Source organism: Chiloscyllium punctatum, chromosome 25 (genome assembly GCF_047496795.1).
Source record: "Chiloscyllium punctatum isolate Juve2018m chromosome 25, sChiPun1.3, whole genome shotgun sequence".
NCBI classification, from domain to species: domain Eukaryota; kingdom Metazoa; phylum Chordata; class Chondrichthyes; order Orectolobiformes; family Hemiscylliidae; genus Chiloscyllium; species Chiloscyllium punctatum.
The window spans coordinates 38,736-56,741 of NC_092763.1; positions in this window are offsets into that span (position 1 = coordinate 38,736).

Genomic DNA, 18,006 nt, shown 5'->3' on the forward strand with positions numbered 1-18,006 from the left:
TCGCCCTCTTTTTCAGCCCCTCTGTTTCTTGCCCTCTGTTTCAGCCCCTCTGTTTCACCCCCTTGGTTTCAGCCCCTCTGTTTCTCGCCCTCTGTTTCTTGCCCTCTGTTTCAGCACCTCTGTTTCTCACCCTCTGTTTCAGTCCCTCTGTTTCTCGCCCTCTGTTTCAGCCCCGCTATTTTTCGCCCTCTGTTTCAGCCCCTCTGTTTCAGCCCCACTGTGTCAGCCCCACTGTTTCAGACCCTCAGTTTCAGCCCCACTGTGTCAGCCCCTCTGTTTCAGCCCCTCTGTTTCTCGCCCTCTGTTTCAGCCCCTCTGTTTCTCGCCCTCTGTTTCAGCCACTCTGTTACAGCCCCTCTGTTTCAGCCACTCTGTTTCAGCCCCTCTGTTTCTCGCCCTCTGTTTCAGCCCCACTGTTTCAGCCCCTCTGTTTCAGCCCCTCTGTTTCTCGCCCTCTGTTTCAGCCACTCTGTTTCTCGCCCTTTGTTTCAGCCCCTCTGTTTCTCGCCCTCTGTTTCTCGCCCTCTTTTTCAGCCCCTCTGTTTCTTGCCCTCTGTTTCAGCCCCTCTGTTTCTCACCCTCTGTTTCAGCCCCTCTGTTTGTCACCCTCTGTTTCAGCCCCTCTGTTTCAGCCCCTCTGTTTCTCGCCCTCTGTTTCAGCCCCTCTGTTTCTCGCCCTCGGTTTCAGCCCTTCTGATTCAGCCCCTCTGTTTCTCGCCCTCTGTTTCTCGCCCTCTTTTTCAACCGCTCTGTTTCTTGCCCTCTGTTTCAGCCCCTCTGTTTCACCCCCTTGGTTTCAGCCCCTCTGTTTCTCGCCCTCTGTTTCAGCCCCTCTGTTTCTCGCCCTCTGTTTCTCGCCCTCTGTTTCAGTCCCTCTGTTTCTCGTCCTCTGTTTCTCGCCCTCTGTTTCAGCCCCTCTGTTTCTCGCCCTCTGTTTCAGACCCTCTGTTTCAGCCCCTCTGTTTCAGCCCCTCTGTTTCTCGCCCTCTGTTTCAGCCCCTCTGTTTCAGCCCCTCTGTTTCAGTCCCTCTGTTTCTCGCCCTCTGTTTCTCGCCCTCTGTTTCAGCCCCTCTGTTTCTCGCCCTCTGTTTCAGTCCCTCTGTTTCTCGCCCTCTGTTTCAGCCCCTCTATTTCTCGCCCTCTGTTTCAGCCCCTCTGTTTCAGCCCCACTGTGTCAGCCCCTCTGTTTCAGACCCTCTGTTTCTCGCGTTCTGTTTCAGCCCCTCTGTTTCTCGCCCTCTGTTTCAGCCCCTCTGTTTCTCGCCCTCAGTTTCTCGCCCTCTTTTTCAGCCCCTCTGTTTCTTGCCCTCTGTTTCAGCCCCTCTGTTTCTCACACTCTGTTTCAGCCCCTCTGTTTCTCACCCTCTGTTTCAGCCCCTCTGTTTCGGCCCCTCTGTTTCTCGCCCTCTGGTTCAGCCCCTCTGTTTCTCGCCCTCGGTTTCAGCCCTTCTGATTCAGCCCCTCTGTTTCTCGCCCTCTGTTTCTCGCCTACTTTTTCAACCCCTCTGTTTCTTGCCCTCTGTTTCAGCCCCTCTGTTTCACCCCCTTGGTTTCAGCCCCTCTGTTTCTCGCCCTCTGTTTCAGCCCCTCTGTTTCTCGCCCTCTGTTTCTCGCCCTCTGTTTCAGTCCCTCTGTTTCTCGTCCTCTGTTTCTCGCCCTCTGTTTCAGCCCCTCTGTTTCTCGCCCTCTGTTTCAGACCCTCTGTTTCAGCCCCTCTGTTTCAGCCCCTCTGTTTCTCGCCCTCTGTTTCAGCCCCTCTGTTTCAGCCCCTCTGTTTCAGTCCCTCTGTTTCTCGCCCTCTGTTTCTCGCCCTCTGTTTCAGCACCTCTGTTTCTCACCCTCTGTTTCAGTCCCTCTGTTTCTCGCCCTCTGTTTCAGCCCCGCTATTTTTCGCCCTCTGTTTCAGCCCCTCTGTTTCAGCCCCACTGTGTCAGCCCCACTGTTTCAGACCCTCAGTTTCAGCCCCACTGTGTCAGCCCCTCTGTTTCAGCCCCTCTGTTTCTCGCCCTCTGTTTCAGCCCCTCTGTTTCTCGCCCTCTGTTTCAGCCACTCTGTTACAGCCCCTCTGTTTCAGCCACTCTGTTTCAGCCCCTCTGTTTCTCGCCCTCTGTTTCAGCCCCACTGTTTCAGCCCCTCTGTTTCAGCCTCTCTGTTTCTCGCCCTCTGTTTCAGCCTGTCTGTTTCAGCCCCTCTGTTTCTCGCCCTCTGATTCAGCCCCTCTGTTTCAGCCCCTCTGTTTCAGTCCCTCTGTTTCTCGCCCTCTGTTTCTCACCCTCTGTTTCAGCCCCTCTGTTTCTCGCCCTGTGTTTCAGTCCCTCTGTTTCTCGCCCTCTGTTTCAGCCCCTTTATTTCTCGCCCTCTGTTTCAGCCCCTCTGTTTCAGTCCCACTGTGTCAGCCCCTCTGTTTCAGACCCTCTGTTTCTCGCCCTCTGTTTCAGCCCCTCTGTTTCTCGCCCTCTGTTTCTCACCCTCTGTTTCTCGTCCTCTGTTTCAGCCCTTCTGTTTCAGCCCCTCTGTTTCAGTCCCTCTGTTTCTCGCCCTCTGTTTCTCGCCCTCTGTTTCAGCCCCTCTGTTTCTCGCCCTGTGTTTCAGCCCCTCTGTTTCTCGCCCTCTGTTTCAGACCCTCTGATTCAGCCCCTCTGTTTCAGCCCCTCTGAATCAGCCCCTCTGATTCAGCCCCTCTGTTTCAGCCCCTCTGTTTCAGCCCCTCTGTTTCTCGCCCTCTGTTTCTGCCCCTCTGTTTCAGCCCCACTGTGTCAGCCCCTCTGTTTCAGCCCCTCTATTTCTCGCCCTCTGTTTCAGCCCCTCTGTTTCAGCCCCACTGTGTCAGCCCCTCTGTTTCAGCCCCTCTGTTTCTCGCCCTCTGTTTCAGCCACTCTGTTTCTCGCCCTCTGTTTCAGCCCCTCTGTTTCTCGCCCTCTGGTTCAGCCCCTCTGTTTCAGCCCCTCTGTTTCAGTCCCTCTGTTTCTCGCCCTCTGTTTCTCGCCCTCTGTTTCAGCCCCTCTGTTTCTCGCCCTCTGTTTCAGCCCCTCTGTTTCTCGCCCTCTGTTTCAGCCCCTCTATTTCAGCTCCTCTGTTTCAGCCCCTCTGTTTCAGCTTATCTGTTTCTCGCCCTCTGTTTCAGCCCCTCTGTTTCTTGCCCTCTGTTTCAGCCCCTCTGTTTCTCGCCCTCTGTTTCAGCCTCTCTGTTTCAGCCCCTCTGTTTCAGCCCCTCTGTTTCAGCCTCTCTGTTTCAGCCCCTCTGTTTCTCGCCCTCTGTTTCTGCCCCTCTGTTTCAGCCCCTCTGTTTCTCGCCCTCTGTTTCTCGCCCTCTGTTTCTCGCCCTCTGTTTCAGCCCCTCTGTTTCTCGCCCTCTGTTTCAGTCCCTCTGTTTCTCGCCCTCTGTTTCAGCCCCTCTGTTTCTCGCCCTCTGTTTCAGCCCCTCTGTTTCAGCTCCTCTGTTTCAGCCCCTCTGTTTCAGCCCCTCTGTTTCTCGCCCTCTCTTTCAGTCCCTCTGTTTCTCGCCCTCTGTTTCAGCCCCTCTATTTCTCGCCCTCTGTTTCAGCCCCACTGTGTCAGCTCCTCTGTTTCAGTCCCTCTCTTTCTCGCGCTCTGTTTCAGCCCCTCTGTTTCTCGCCCTCTGTTTCAGCCCCTCTGTTTCTCGCCCTCTGTTTCAGCCCCTCTGTTTCTCGCCCTCTGTTTCTCGCCCTCTTTTTCAGCCCCTCTGTTTCTTGCCCTCTGTTTCAGCCCCACTGTGTCAGCCCCTCTGTTTCAGCCCCTCTGTTTCTCGCCCTCTGTTTCAGCCCCTCGGTTTCTCGCCCTCTGTTTCAGCCCCTCTGTTTCAGCCCTTCTGTTTCAGCCCCTCTGTTTCAGCCCCTCTGTTTCTCGCCCTCTGTTTCAGCCACAATGTTTCAGCCCCTCTGTTTCAGCCCCTCTGTTTCTCGCCCTCTGTTTCAGCCTGTCTGTTTCAGCCCCTCTGTTTCTCGCCCTCTGATTCAGCCCCTCTGTTTCAGCCCCTCTGTTTCAGTCCCTCTGTTTCTCGCCCTCTGTTTCTCACCTTCTGTTTCAGCCCCTCTGTTTCTCGCCCTGTGTTTCAGTCCCTCTGTTTCTCGCCCTCTGTTTCAGCCCCTCTATTTCTCGCCCTCTGTTTCAGCCCCTCTGTTTCAGCCCCACTGTGTCAGCCCCTCTGTTTCAGACCCTCTGTTTCTCGCCCTCTGTTTCAGCCCCTCTGTTTCTCGCCCTCTGTTTCAGCCCCTCTGTTTCTCATCCTCTGTTTCAGCCCCTCTGTTTCAACCCCTCTGTTTCAGTCCCTCTGTTTCTCGCCCTCTGTTTCTCGCCCTCTGTTTCAGCCCCTCTGTTTCTCGCCCTCTGTTTCTGCCCCTCTGTTTCTCGCCCTCTGTTTCAGCCCCTCTGTTTCAGCCCCTCTGTTTCAGCCCCTCCGTTTCGCGCCCTCTGTTTTAGCCCCTCTGTTTCTCGCCCTCTGTTACAGCCCCTCTGTTTCTCACCCTCTGTTTCAGTCCCTCTGTTTCGCGCTCTCTGTTTCAGCCCCTCTGTTTCAGTCCCTCTGTTTCTCGCCCTCTGTTTCTGCCCGTCTGTTTCTCGCCCTCTGTTTCAGCCCCTCTGTTTCTCGCCCTCTGTTTCAGCCCCTCTGTTTCTCGCCCTCTGTTTCAGACCCTCTGATTCAGCCCCTCTGTTTCAGCCCCTCTGAATCAGCCCCTCTGATTCAGCCCCTCTGTTTCAGCCCCTCTGTTTCAGCCCCTCTGTTTCTCGCCCTCTGTTTCTGCCCCTCTGTTTCAGAACCACTGTGTCAGCCCCTCTGTTTCAGCCCCTCTATTTCTCGCCCTCTGTTTCAGCCCCTCTGTTTCAGCCCCACTGTGTCAGCCCCTCTGTTTCAGCCCCTCTGTTTCTCGCCCTCTGTTTCAGCCACTCTGTTTCTCGCCCTCTGTTTCAGCCCCTCTGTTTCTCGCCCTCTGTTTCAGCCCCTCTGTTTCAGCCCCTCTGTTTCAGTCCCTCTGTTTTTCGCCCTCTGTTTCTCGCCCTCTGTTTCAGTCCCTCTGTTTCTCGCCCTCTATTTCAGCCCCTCTGTTTCTCGCCCTCTGTTTCAGCCCCACTGTTTCTTGCCCGCTGTTTCAGCCCCTCTGTTTCTCGCCCTCTGTTTCAGCCTCTCTGTTTCAGCCCCTCTGTTTCAGCCCCTCTGTTTCTCCCCCTCTGTTTCAGCCCCTCTGTTTCTCGCCCTCTGTTTCAGCCCCTCTGTTTCAGTCCCTCTGTTTCTCGCCCTCTGTTTCAGCCCCTCTGTTTCTCGCCCTCTGTTTCAGTCCCTCTGTTTCTCGCCCTCTGTTTCAGCCCCTCTATTTTTCGCCCTCTGTTTCAGCCCCTCTGTTTCAGCCCCACTGCGTCAGCCCCTCTGTTTCAGACCCTCTGTTTCTCGCCCTCTGTTTCAGCCCCTCTGTTTCTCGCCCTCTGTTTCAGCCCCTCTGTTTCAGCCCCTCTGTTTCAGTCCCTCTGTTTCTCGCCCTCTCTTTCTCGCCCTCTGTTTCAGCCCCTCTGTTTCTCGCCCTCTGTTTCTCGCCCTCTTTTTCAGCCCCTCTGTTTCTTGCCCTCTGTTTCAGCCCCACTGTGTCAGCCCCTCTGTTTCAGCCCCTCTGTTTCTCGCCCTCTGTTTCAGCCCCTCTGTTTCTCGCCCTCGGTTTCAGCCCTTCTGATTCAGCCCCTCTGTTTCTCGCCCTCTGTTTCTCGCCCTCTTTTTCAACCCCTCTGTTTCTTGCCCTCTGTTTCAGCCCCTCTGTTTCACCCCCTTGGTTTCAGCCCCTCTGTTTCTCGCCCTCTGTTTCAGCCCCTCTGTTTCTCGCCCTCTGTTTCTCGCCCTCTGTTTCAGTCCCTCTGTTTCTCGTCCTCTGTTTCTCGCCCTCTGTTTCAGCCCCTCTGTTTCTCGCCCTCTGTTTCAGACCCTCTGTTTCAGCCCCTCTGTTTCAGCCCCTCTGTTTCTCGCCCTCTGTTTCAGCCCCTCTGTTTCAGCCCCTCTGTTTCAGTCCCTCTGTTTCTCGCCCTCTGTTTCTCGCCCTCTGTTTCAGCCCCTCTGTTTCTCGCCCTCTGTTTCAGTCCCTCTGTTTCTCGCCCTCTGTTTCAGCCCCTCTATTTCTCGCCCTCTGTTTCAGCCCCTCTGTTTCAGCCCCACTGTGTCAGCCCCTCTGTTTCAGACCCTCTGTTTCTCGCGTTCTGTTTCAGCCCCTCTGTTTCTCGCCCTCTGTTTCAGCCCCTCTGTTTCTCGCCCTCAGTTTCTCGCCCTCTTTTTCAGCCCCTCTGTTTCTTGCCCTCTGTTTCAGCCCCTCTGTTTCTCACACTCTGTTTCAGCCCCTCTGTTTCTCACCCTCTGTTTCAGCCCCTCTGTTTCGGCCCCTCTGTTTCTCGCCCTCTGTTTCAGCCCCTCTGTTTCTCGCCCTCGGTTTCAGCCCTTCTGATTCAGCCCCTCTGTTTCTCGCCCTCTGTTTCTCGCCTACTTTTTCAACCCCTCTGTTTCTTGCCCTCTGTTTCAGCCCCTCTGTTTCACCCCCTTGGTTTCAGCCCCTCTGTTTCTCGCCCTCTGTTTCAGCCCCTCTGTTTCTCGCCCTCTGTTTCTCGCCCTCTGTTTCAGTCCCTCTGTTTCTCGTCCTCTGTTTCTCGCCCTCTGTTTCAGCCCCTCTGTTTCTCGCCCTCTGTTTCAGACCCTCTGTTTCAGCCCCTCTGTTTCAGCCCCTCTGTTTCTCGCCCTCTGTTTCAGCCCCTCTGTTTCAGCCCCTCTGTTTCAGTCCCTCTGTTTCTCGCCCTCTGTTTCTCGCCCTCTGTTTCAGCACCTCTGTTTCTCACCCTCTGTTTCAGTCCCTCTGTTTCTCGCCCTCTGTTTCAGCCCCGCTATTTTTCGCCCTCTGTTTCAGCCCCTCTGTTTCAGCCCCACTGTGTCAGCCCCACTGTTTCAGACCCTCAGTTTCAGCCCCACTGTGTCAGCCCCTCTGTTTCAGCCCCTCTGTTTCTCGCCCTCTGTTTCAGCCCCTCTGTTTCTCGCCCTCTGTTTCAGCCACTCTGTTACAGCCCCTCTGTTTCAGCCACTCTGTTTCAGCCCCTCTGTTTCTCGCCCTCTGTTTCAGCCCCACTGTTTCAGCCCCTCTGTTTCAGCCCCTCTGTTTCTCGCCCTCTGTTTCAGCCTGTCTGTTTCAGCCCCTCTGTTTCTCGCCCTCTGATTCAGCCCCTCTGTTTCAGCCCCTCTGTTTCAGTCCCTCTGTTTCTCGCCCTCTGTTTCTCACCCTCTGTTTCAGCCCCTCTGTTTCTCGCCCTGTGTTTCAGTCCCTCTGTTTCTCGCCCTCTGTTTCAGCCCCTTTATTTCTCGCCCTCTGTTTCAGCCCCTCTGTTTCAGTCCCACTGTGTCAGCCCCTCTGTTTCAGACCCTCTGTTTCTCGCCCTCTGTTTCAGCCCCTCTGTTTCTCGCCCTCTGTTTCTCACCCTCTGTTTCTCGTCCTCTGTTTCAGCCCTTCTGTTTCAGCCCCTCTGTTTCAGTCCCTCTGTTTCTCGCCCTCTGTTTCTCGCCCTCTGTTTCAGCCCCTCTGTTTCTCGCCCTGTGTTTCAGCCCCTCTGTTTCTCGCCCTCTGTTTCAGACCCTCTGATTCAGCCCCTCTGTTTCAGCCCCTCTGAATCAGCCCCTCTGATTCAGCCCCTCTGTTTCAGCCCCTCAGTTTCAGCCCCTCTGTTTCTCGCCCTCTGTTTCTGCCCCTCTGTTTCAGCCCCACTGTGTCAGCCCCTCTGTTTCAGCCCCTCTATTTCTCGCCCTCTGTTTCAGCCCCTCTGTTTCAGCCCCACTGTGTCAGCCCCTCTGTTTCAGCCCCTCTGTTTCTCGCCCTCTGTTTCAGCCACTCTGTTTCTCGCCCTCTGTTTCAGCCCCTCTGTTTCTCGCCCTCTGGTTCAGCCCCTCTGTTTCAGCCCCTCTGTTTCAGTCCCTCTGTTTCTCGCCCTCTGTTTCTCGCCCTCTGTTTCAGCCCCTCTGTTTCTCGCCCTCTGTTTCAGCCCCTCTGTTTCTCGCCCTCTGTTTCAGCCCCTCTATTTCAGCTCCTCTGTTTCAGCCCCTCTGTTTCAGCTTATCTGTTTCTCGCCCTCTGTTTCAGCCCCTCTGTTTCTTGCCCTCTGTTTCAGCCCCTCTGTTTCTCGCCCTCTGTTTCAGCCTCTCTGTTTCAGCCCCTCTGTTTCAGCCCCTCTGTTTCAGCCTCTCTGTTTCAGCCCCTCTGTTTCTCGCCCTCTGTTTCTGCCCCTCTGTTTCAGCCCCTCTGTTTCTCGCCCTCTGTTTCTCGCCCTCTGTTTCTCGCCCTCTGTTTCAGCCCCTCTGTTTCTCGCCCTCTGTTTCAGTCCCTCTGTTTCTCGCCCTCTGTTTCAGCCCCTCTGTTTCTCGCCCTCTGTTTCAGCCCCTCTGTTTCAGCTCCTCTGTTTCAGCCCCTCTGTTTCAGCCCCTCTGTTTCTCGCCCTCTCTTTCAGTCCCTCTGTTTCTCGCCCTCTGTTTCAGCCCCTCTATTTCTCGCCCTCTGTTTCAGCCCCACTGTGTCAGCTCCTCTGTTTCAGTCCCTCTCTTTCTCGCGCTCTGTTTCAGCCCCTCTGTTTCTCGCCCTCTGTTTCAGCCCCTCTGTTTCTCGCCCTCTGTTTCAGCCCCTCTGTTTCTCGCCCTCTGTTTCTCGCCCTCTTTTTCAGCCCCTCTGTTTCTTGCCCTCTGTTTCAGCCCCACTGTGTCAGCCCCTCTGTTTCAGCCCCTCTGTTTCTCGCCCTCTGTTTCAGCCCCTCGGTTTCTCGCCCTCTGTTTCAGCCCCTCTGTTTCAGCCCTTCTGTTTCAGCCCCTCTGTTTCAGCCCCTCTGTTTCTCGCCCTCTGTTTCAGCCACAATGTTTCAGCCCCTCTGTTTCAGCCCCTCTGTTTCTCGCCCTCTGTTTCAGCCTGTCTGTTTCAGCCCCTCTGTTTCTCGCCCTCTGATTCAGCCCCTCTGTTTCAGCCCCTCTGTTTCAGTCCCTCTGTTTCTCGCCCTCTGTTTCTCACCTTCTGTTTCAGCCCCTCTGTTTCTCGCCCTGTGTTTCAGTCCCTCTGTTTCTCGCCCTCTGTTTCAGCCCCTCTATTTCTCGCCCTCTGTTTCAGCCCCTCTGTTTCAGCCCCACTGTGTCAGCCCCTCTGTTTCAGACCCTCTGTTTCTCGCCCTCTGTTTCAGCCCCTCTGTTTCTCGCCCTCTGTTTCAGCCCCTCTGTTTCTCATCCTCTGTTTCAGCCCCTCTGTTTCAACCCCTCTGTTTCAGTCCCTCTGTTTCTCGCCCTCTGTTTCTCGCCCTCTGTTTCAGCCCCTCTGTTTCTCGCCCTCTGTTTCTGCCCCTCTGTTTCTCGCCCTCTGTTTCAGCCCCTCTGTTTCAGCCCCTCTGTTTCAGCCCCTCCGTTTCGCGCCCTCTGTTTTAGCCCCTCTGTTTCTCGCCCTCTGTTACAGCCCCTCTGTTTCTCACCCTCTGTTTCAGTCCCTCTGTTTCGCGCTCTCTGTTTCAGCCCCTCTGTTTCAGTCCCTCTGTTTCTCGCCCTCTGTTTCTGCCCGTCTGTTTCTCGCCCTCTGTTTCAGCCCCTCTGTTTCTCGCCCTCTGTTTCAGCCCCTCTGTTTCTCGCCCTCTGTTTCAGACCCTCTGATTCAGCCCCTCTGTTTCAGCCCCTCTGAATCAGCCCCTCTGATTCAGCCCCTCTGTTTCAGCCCCTCTGTTTCAGCCCCTCTCTTTCTCGCCCTCTGTTTCTGCCCCTCTGTTTCAGAACCACTGTGTCAGCCCCTCTGTTTCAGCCCCTCTATTTCTCGCCCTCTGTTTCAGCCCCTCTGTTTCAGCCCCACTGTGTCAGCCCCTCTGTTTCAGCCCCTCTGTTTCTCGCCCTCTGTTTCAGCCACTCTGTTTCTCGCCCTCTGTTTCAGCCCCTCTGTTTCTCGCCCTCTGTTTCAGCCCCTCTGTTTCAGCCCCTCTGTTTCAGTCCCTCTGTTTTTCGCCCTCTGTTTCTCGCCCTCTGTTTCAGTCCCTCTGTTTCTCGCCCTCTATTTCAGCCCCTCTGTTTCTCGCCCTCTGTTTCAGCCCCACTGTTTCTTGCCCGCTGTTTCAGCCCCTCTGTTTCTCGCCCTCTGTTTCAGCCTCTCTGTTTCAGCCCCTCTGTTTCAGCCCCTCTGTTTCTCCCCCTCTGTTTCAGCCCCTCTGTTTCTCGCCCTCTGTTTCAGCCCCTCTGTTTCAGTCCCTCTGTTTCTCGCCCTCTGTTTCAGCCCCTCTGTTTCTCGCCCTCTGTTTCAGTCCCTCTGTTTCTCGCCCTCTGTTTCAGCCCCTCTATTTTTCGCCCTCTGTTTCAGCCCCTCTGTTTCAGCCCCACTGCGTCAGCCCCTCTGTTTCTGACCCTCTGTTTCTCGCCCTCTGTTTCAGCCCCTCTGTTTCTCGCCCTCTGTTTCAGCCCCTCTGTTTCAGCCCCTCTGTTTCAGTCCCTCTGTTTCTCGCCCTCTCTTTCTCGCCCTCTGTTTCAGCCCCTCTGTTTCTCGCCCTCTGTTTCTCGCCCTCTTTTTCAGCCCCTCTGTTTCTTGCCCTCTGTTTCAGCCCCACTGTGTCAGCCCCTCTGTTTCAGCCCCTCTGTTTCTCGCCCTCTGTTTCAGCCCCTCTGTTTCTCGCCCTCGGTTTCAGCCCTTCTGATTCAGCCCCTCTGTTTCTCGCCCTCTGTTTCTCGCCCTCTTTTTCAACCCCTCTGTTTCTTGCCCTCTGTTTCAGCCCCTCTGTTTCACCCCCTTGGTTTCAGCCCCTCTGTTTCTCGCCCTCTGATTCAGCCCCTCTGTTTCAGCCCCTCTGTTTCAGTCCCTCTGTTTCTCGCCCTCTGTTTCTCACCTTCTGTTTCAGCCCCTCTGTTTCTCGCCCTGTGTTTCAGTCCCTCTGTTTCTCGCCCTCTGTTTCAGCCCCTCTATTTCTCGCCCTCTGTTTCAGCCCCTCTGTTTCAGCCCCACTGTGTCAGCCCCTCTGTTTCAGACCCTCTGTTTCTCGCCCTCTGTTTCAGCCCCTCTGTTTCTCGCCCTCTGTTTCAGCCCCTCTGTTTCTCATCCTCTGTTTCAGCCCCTCTGTTTCAACCCCTCTGTTTCAGTCCCTCTGTTTCTCGCCCTCTGTTTCTCGCCCTCTGTTTCAGCCCCTCTGTTTCTCGCCCTCTGTTTCTGCCCCTCTGTTTCTCGCCCTCTGTTTCAGCCCCTCTGTTTCAGCCCCTCTGTTTCAGCCCCTCCGTTTCGCGCCCTCTGTTTTAGCCCCTCTGTTTCTCGCCCTCTGTTACAGCCCCTCTGTTTCTCACCCTCTGTTTCAGTCCCTCTGTTTCGCGCTCTCTGTTTCAGCCCCTCTGTTTCAGTCCCTCTGTTTCTCGCCCTCTGTTTCTGCCCGTCTGTTTCTCGCCCTCTGTTTCAGCCCCTCTGTTTCTCGCCCTCTGTTTCAGCCCCTCTGTTTCTCGCCCTCTGTTTCAGACCCTCTGATTCAGCCCCTCTGTTTCAGCCCCTCTGAATCAGCCCCTCTGATTCAGCCCCTCTGTTTCAGCCCCTCTGTTTCAGCCCCTCTCTTTCTCGCCCTCTGTTTCTGCCCCTCTGTTTCAGAACCACTGTGTCAGCCCCTCTGTTTCAGCCCCTCTATTTCTCGCCCTCTGTTTCAGCCCCTCTGTTTCAGCCCCACTGTGTCAGCCCCTCTGTTTCAGCCCCTCTGTTTCTCGCCCTCTGTTTCAGCCACTCTGTTTCTCGCCCTCTGTTTCAGCCCCTCTGTTTCTCGCCCTCTGTTTCAGCCCCTCTGTTTCAGCCCCTCTGTTTCAGTCCCTCTGTTTTTCGCCCTCTGTTTCTCGCCCTCTGTTTCAGTCCCTCTGTTTCTCGCCCTCTGTTTCAGCCCCTCTGTTTCTCGCCCTCTGTTTCAGCCCCACTGTTTCTTGCCCGCTGTTTCAGCCCCTCTGTTTCTCGCCCTCTGTTTCAGCCTCTCTGTTTCAGCCCCTCTGTTTCAGCCCCTCTGTTTCTCCCCCTCTGTTTCAGCCCCTCTGTTTCTCGCCCTCTGTTTCAGCCCCTCTGTTTCAGTCCCTCTGTTTCTCGCCCTCTGTTTCAGCCCCTCTGTTTCTCGCCCTCTGTTTCAGTCCCTCTGTTTCTCGCCCTCTGTTTCAGCCCCTCTATTTTTCGCCCTCTGTTTCAGCCCCTCTGTTTCAGCCCCACTGCGTCAGCCCCTCTGTTTCAGACCCTCTGTTTCTCGCCCTCTGTTTCAGCCCCTCTGTTTCTCGCCCTCTGTTTCAGCCCCTCTGTTTCAGCCCCTCTGTTTCAGTCCCTCTGTTTCTCGCCCTCTCTTTCTCGCCCTCTGTTTCAGCCCCTCTGTTTTTCACCCTCTGTTTCAGCCCCTCTGTTTCTTGCCCTCTGTTTCAGCCCCTCTGTTTCAGCCCCTCTGTTTCAGCCCCTCTGTTTCTCGCCCTCTGTTTTATCCCCTCTGTTTCTTGCCCTCTGTTTCAGCCCCTCTGTTTCTCGCACTCCGTTTCAGCCCCTCTGTTTCATCCCCTCTGTTTCAGCCCCTCTGTTTCTCGCCCTCTGTTTCAGCCCCTCTATTTCTCGCCCTCTGTTTCAGCCCCTCTGTTTCAGCCCCACTGTTTCAGCCCCTCTGTTTCAGCCCCTCTGTTTCTCGCCCTCTGTTTCAGCCCTCTGTTTCTCGCCCTCTGTTTCAGCCCCTCTGTTTCTCCCCCTCTGTTTCAGCCCCTCTGTTTCAGCCCCTCTGTTTCAGTCCCTCTGTTTCTCGCCCTCTGTTTCTCGCCCTCCGTTTCAGCCCCTCTGTTTCTCGCCCTCTGTTTCAGCCCCTCTGTTTCTCGCCCTCTGTTTCAGCTCCTCTGTTTCAGCCTCTCTGTTTCAGCCCCATCTGTTTCTCGCATCTCTGTTTCAGCCCCTCTGTTTCTCGCCCTCTGTTTCAGCCTCTCTGTTTCTCGCCCTCTGTTTCAGCCCCTCTGTTTCAGCCCCTCTGTTTCTCGCCCTCTGTTTCAGCCTCTCTGTTTCTCGCCCTCTGTTTCAGCCCCTCTGTTTCTCGCACTCTGTGTCAGCCCCTCTGATTCAGCCCCTCTGTTGCAGCCCCTCTGATTCAGCCCCTCTGTTTCAGCCCCTCTATTTCAGCCCCTCTGTTTCAGCCACTCTGTTTCATCCCATCTGTTTCTCGCCCTCTGTTTCTCACCCTCTGTTTCTCGTCCTCTGTTTCAGCCCCTCTGTTTTTTGCCCTCTGTTTCAGCCCCTCTGTTTCTCGCCCTCTGTTTCTCACCCTCTGTTTCTCGCCCTCTGTTTCAGCCCCTCTGTTTTTTGCCCTCTGTTTCAGCCCCTCTGTTTCTCGCCCTCTGTTTCAGCCCCTCTGTTTCTCGCCCTCTGTTTCAGCCCCTCTGTTTCTCGCCCTCTGTTTCAGCCCCTCTGTTTCAGCCCCTCTGTTTCAGTCCCATTGTTTCTCGCCCTCTGTTTCTCGCCCTCCGTTTCAGCCCCTCTGTTTCTCGCCCTCTGTTTCAGCCCCTCTGTTTCTCGCCCTCTGTTTCAGCTCCTCTGTTTCAGCCTCTCTGTTTCAGCCCCTCTGTTTCTCGCATCTCTGATTCAGCCCCTCTGTTTCTTGCCCTCTGTTTCAGCCCCTCTGTTTCTCGCCCTCTGTTTCAGCCTCTCTGTTTCTCGCCCTCTGTTTCATCCCCTCTGTTTCAGCCCCTCTGTTTCTCGCCCTCTGTTTCAGCCCCTCTGTTTCTCGCCCTCTGTTTCAGCCCCTCTGTTTCTCGCACTCTGTGTCAGCCCCTCTGATTCAGCCCCTCTGTTGCAGCCCCTCTGATTCAGCCCCTCTGTTTCAGCCCCTCTATTTCAGCCCCTCTGTTTCAGCCACTCTGTTTCATCCCATCTGTTTCTCGCCCTCTGTTTCTCACCCTCTGTTTCTCGCCCTCTGGTTCAGCCCCTCTGTTTTTTGCCCTCTGTTTCAGCCCCTCTGTTTCTCACCCTCTGTTTCTCGCCCTCTGTGTCAGCCCCTCTGTTCCAGCCCCACTGTGTCAGCCCCTCTGTTTCAGACCCTCTGTTTCTCGCGCTCTGTTTCAGCCCCTCTGTTTCTCGCCCTCTGTTTCAGCCCCTCTGTTTCTCGCCCTCTGTTTCAGCCCCTCTGATTCAGCCCCTCTGTTTCTCGCCCTCTGTTTCTCGCCCTCTTTCTCAGCCCCTCTGTTTCTTGCCCTCTGTTTCAGCCCCTCTGTTTCTCACCCTCTGTTTCAGCCCCTCTGTATCTCACCCTCTGTTTCAGCCCCTCTGTTTCAGCCCCTCTGTTTCTCGCCCTCTGTTTCAGCCCCTCTGTTTCTCGCCCTCTGTTTCAGCCCCTCTGATTCAGCCCCTCTGTTTCTCGCCCTCTGTTTCTCGCCCTCTTTTTCAGCCCCTCTGTTTCTTGCCCTCTGTTTCAGCCCCTCTGTTTCAGCCCCTCTGTTTCAGCCCCTCTGTTTCTCGCCCTCTGTTTCAGCCCCTCTGTTTCTCATCCTCTGTTTCAGCCCCTCTGTTTCAACCCCTCTGTTTCAGTCCCTCTGTTTCTCGCCCTCTGTTTCTCGCCCTCTGTTTCAGCCCCTCTGTTTCTCGCCCTCTGTTTCTGCCCCTCTGTTTCTCGCCCTCTGTTTCAGCCCCTCTGTTTCAGCCCCTCTGTTTCAGCCCCTCCGTTTCGCGCCCTCTGTTTTAGCCCCTCTGTTTCTCGCCCTCTGTTACAGCCCCTCTGTTTCTCACCCTCTGTTTCAGTCCCTCTGTTTCGCGCTCTCTGTTTCAGCCCCTCTGTTTCAGTCCCTCTGTTTCTCGCCCTCTGTTTCTGCCCGTCTGTTTCTCGCCCTCTGTTTCAGCCCCTCTGTTTCTCGCCCTCTGTTTCAGCCCCTCTGTTTCTCGCCCTCTGTTTCAGACCCTCTGATTCAGCCCCTCTGTTTCAGCCCCTCTGAATCAGCCCCTCTGATTCAGCCCCTCTGTTTCAGCCCCTCTGTTTCAGCCCCTCTCTTTCTCGCCCTCTGTTTCTGCCCCTCTGTTTCAGAACCACTGTGTCAGCCCCTCTGTTTCAGCCCCTCTATTTCTCGCCCTCTGTTTCAGCCCCTCTGTTTCAGCCCCACTGTGTCAGCCCCTCTGTTTCAGCCCCTCTGTTTCTCGCCCTCTGTTTCAGCCACTCTGTTTCTCGCCCTCTGTTTCAGCCCCTCTGTTTCTCGCCCTCTGTTTCAGCCCCTCTGTTTCAGCCCCTCTGTTTCAGTCCCTCTGTTTTTCGCCCTCTGTTTCTCGCCCTCTGTTTCAGTCCCTCTGTTTCTCGCCCTCTGTTTCAGCCCCTCTGTTTCTCGCCCTCTGTTTCAGCCCCACTGTTTCTTGCCCGCTGTTTCAGCCCCTCTGTTTCTCGCCCTCTGTTTCAGCCTCTCTGTTTCAGCCCCTCTGTTTCAGCCCCTCTGTTTCTCCCCCTCTGTTTCAGCCCCTCTGTTTCTCGCCCTCTGTTTCAGCCCCTCTGTTTCAGTCCCTCTGTTTCTCGCCCTCTGTTTCAGCCCCTCTGTTTCTCGCCCTCTGTTTCAGTCCCTCTGTTTCTCGCCCTCTGTTTCAGCCCCTCTATTTTTCGCCCTCTGTTTCAGCCCCTCTGTTTCAGCCCCACTGCGTCAGCCCCTCTGTTTCAGACCCTCTGTTTCTCGCCCTCTGTTTCAGCCCCTCTGTTTCTCGCCCTCTGTTTCAGCCCCTCTGTTTCAGCCCCTCTGTTTCAGTCCCTCTGTTTCTCGCCCTCTCTTTCTCGCCCTCTGTTTCAGCCCCTCTGTTTTTCACCCTCTGTTTCAGCCCCTCTGTTTCTTGCCCTCTGTTTCAGCCCCTCTGTTTCAGCCCCTCTGTTTCAGCCCCTCTGTTTCTCGCCCTCTGTTTTATCCCCTCTGTTTCTTGCCCTCTGTTTCAGCCCCTCTGTTTCTCGCACTCCGTTTCAGCCCCTCTGTTTCATCCCCTCTGTTTCAGCCCCTCTGTTTCTCGCCCTCTGTTTCAGCCCCTCTATTTCTCGCCCTCTGTTTCAGCCCCTCTGTTTCAGCCCCACTGTTTCAGCCCCTCTGTTTCAGCCCCTCTGTTTCTCGCCCTCTGTTTCAGCCCTCTGTTTCTCGCCCTCTGTTTCAGCCCCTCTGTTTCTCCCCCTCTGTTTCAGCCCCTCTGTTTCAGCCCCTCTGTTTCAGTCCCTCTGTTTCTCGCCCTCTGTTTCTCGCCCTCCGTTTCAGCCCCTCTGTTTCTCGCCCTCTGTTTCAGCCCCTCTGTTTCTCGCCCTCTGTTTCAGCTCCTCTGTTTCAGCCTCTCTGTTTCAGCCCCATCTGTTTCTCGCATCTCTGTTTCAGCCCCTCTGTTTCTCGCCCTCTGTTTCAGCCTCTCTGTTTCTCGCCCTCTGTTTCAGCCCCTCTGTTTCAGCCCCTCTGTTTCTCGCCCTCTGTTTCAGCCTCTCTGTTTCTCGCCCTCTGTTTCAGCCCCTCTGTTTCTCGCACTCTGTGTCAGCCCCTCTGATTCAGCCCCTCTGTTGCAGCCCCTCTGATTCAGCCCCTCTGTTTCAGCCCCTCTATTTCAGCCCCTCTGTTTCAGCCACTCTGTTTCATCCCATCTGTTTCTCGCCCTCTGTTTCTCACCCTCTGTTTCTCGTCCTCTGTTTCAGCCCCTCTGTTTTTTGCCCTCTGTTTCAGCCCCTCTGTTTCTCGCCCTCTGTTTCTCACCCTCTGTTTCTCGCCCTCTGTTTCAGCCCCTCTGTTTTTTGCCCTCTGTTTCAGCCCCTCTGTTTCTCGCCCTCTGTTTCAGCCCCTCTGTTTCTCGCCCTCTGTTTCAGCCCCTCTGTTTCTCGCCCTCTGTTTCAGCCCCTCTGTTTCAGCCCCTCTGTTTCAGTCCCATTGTTTCTCGCCCTCTGTTTCTCGCCCTCCGTTTCAGCCCCTCTGTTTCTCGCCCTCTGTTTCAGCCCCTCTGTTTCTCGCCCTCTGTTTCAGCTCCTCTGTTTCAGCCTCTCTGTTTCAGCCCCTCTGTTTCTCGCATCTCTGATTCAGCCCCTCTGTTTCTTGCCCTCTGTTTCAGCCCCTCTGTTTCTCGCCCTCTGTTTCAGCCTCTCTGTTTCTCGCCCTCTGTTTCATCCCCTCTGTTTCAGCCCCTCTGTTTCTCGCCCTCTGTTTCAGCCCCTCTGTTTCTCGCCCTCTGTTTCAGCCCCTCTGTTTCTCGCACTCTGTGTCAGCCCCTCTGATTCAGCCCCTCTGTTGCAGCCCCTCTGATTCAGCCCCTCTGTTTCAGCCCCTCTATTTCAGCCCCTCTGTTTCAGCCACTCTGTTTCATCCCATCTGTTTCTCGCCCTCTGTTTCTCACCCTCTGTTTCTCGCCCTCTGGTTCAGCCCCTCTGTTTTTTGCCCTCTGTTTCAGCCCCTCTGTTTCTCACCCTCTGTTTCTCACCCTCTGTTTCTCGCCCTCTGTGTCAGCCCCTCTGTTCCAGCCCCACTGTGTCAGCCCCTCTGTTTCAGACCCTCTGTTTCTCGCGCTCTGTTTCAGCCCCTCTGTTTCTCGCCCTCTGTTTCAGCCCCTCTGTTTCTCGCCCTCTGTTTCAGCCCCTCTGATTCAGCCCCTCTGTTTCTCGCCCTCTGTTTCTCGCCCTCTTTCTCAGCCCCTCTGTTTCTTGCCCTCTGTTTCAGCCCCTCTGTTTCTCACCCTCTGTTTCAGCCCCTCTGTATCTCACCCTCTGTTTCAGCCCCTCTGTTTCAGCCCCTCTGTTTCTCGCCCTCTGTTTCAGCCCCTCTGTTTCTCGCCCTCTGTTTCAGCCCCTCTGATTCAGCCCCTCTGTTTCTCGCCCTCTGTTTCTCGCCCTCTTTTTCAGCCCCTCTGTTTCTTGCCCTCTGTTTCAGCCCCTCTGTTTCAGCCCCTCTGTTTCAGCCCCTCTGTTTCTCGCCCTCTGTTTCAGCCCCTCTGTTTCTCGCCCTCTGTTTCTCGCCCTCTGTTTCAGCCCCTCTGTTTCAGTCCCTCTGTTTCTAGCCCTCTGTTTCTCGCCCTCTGTTTCAGCCCCTCTGTT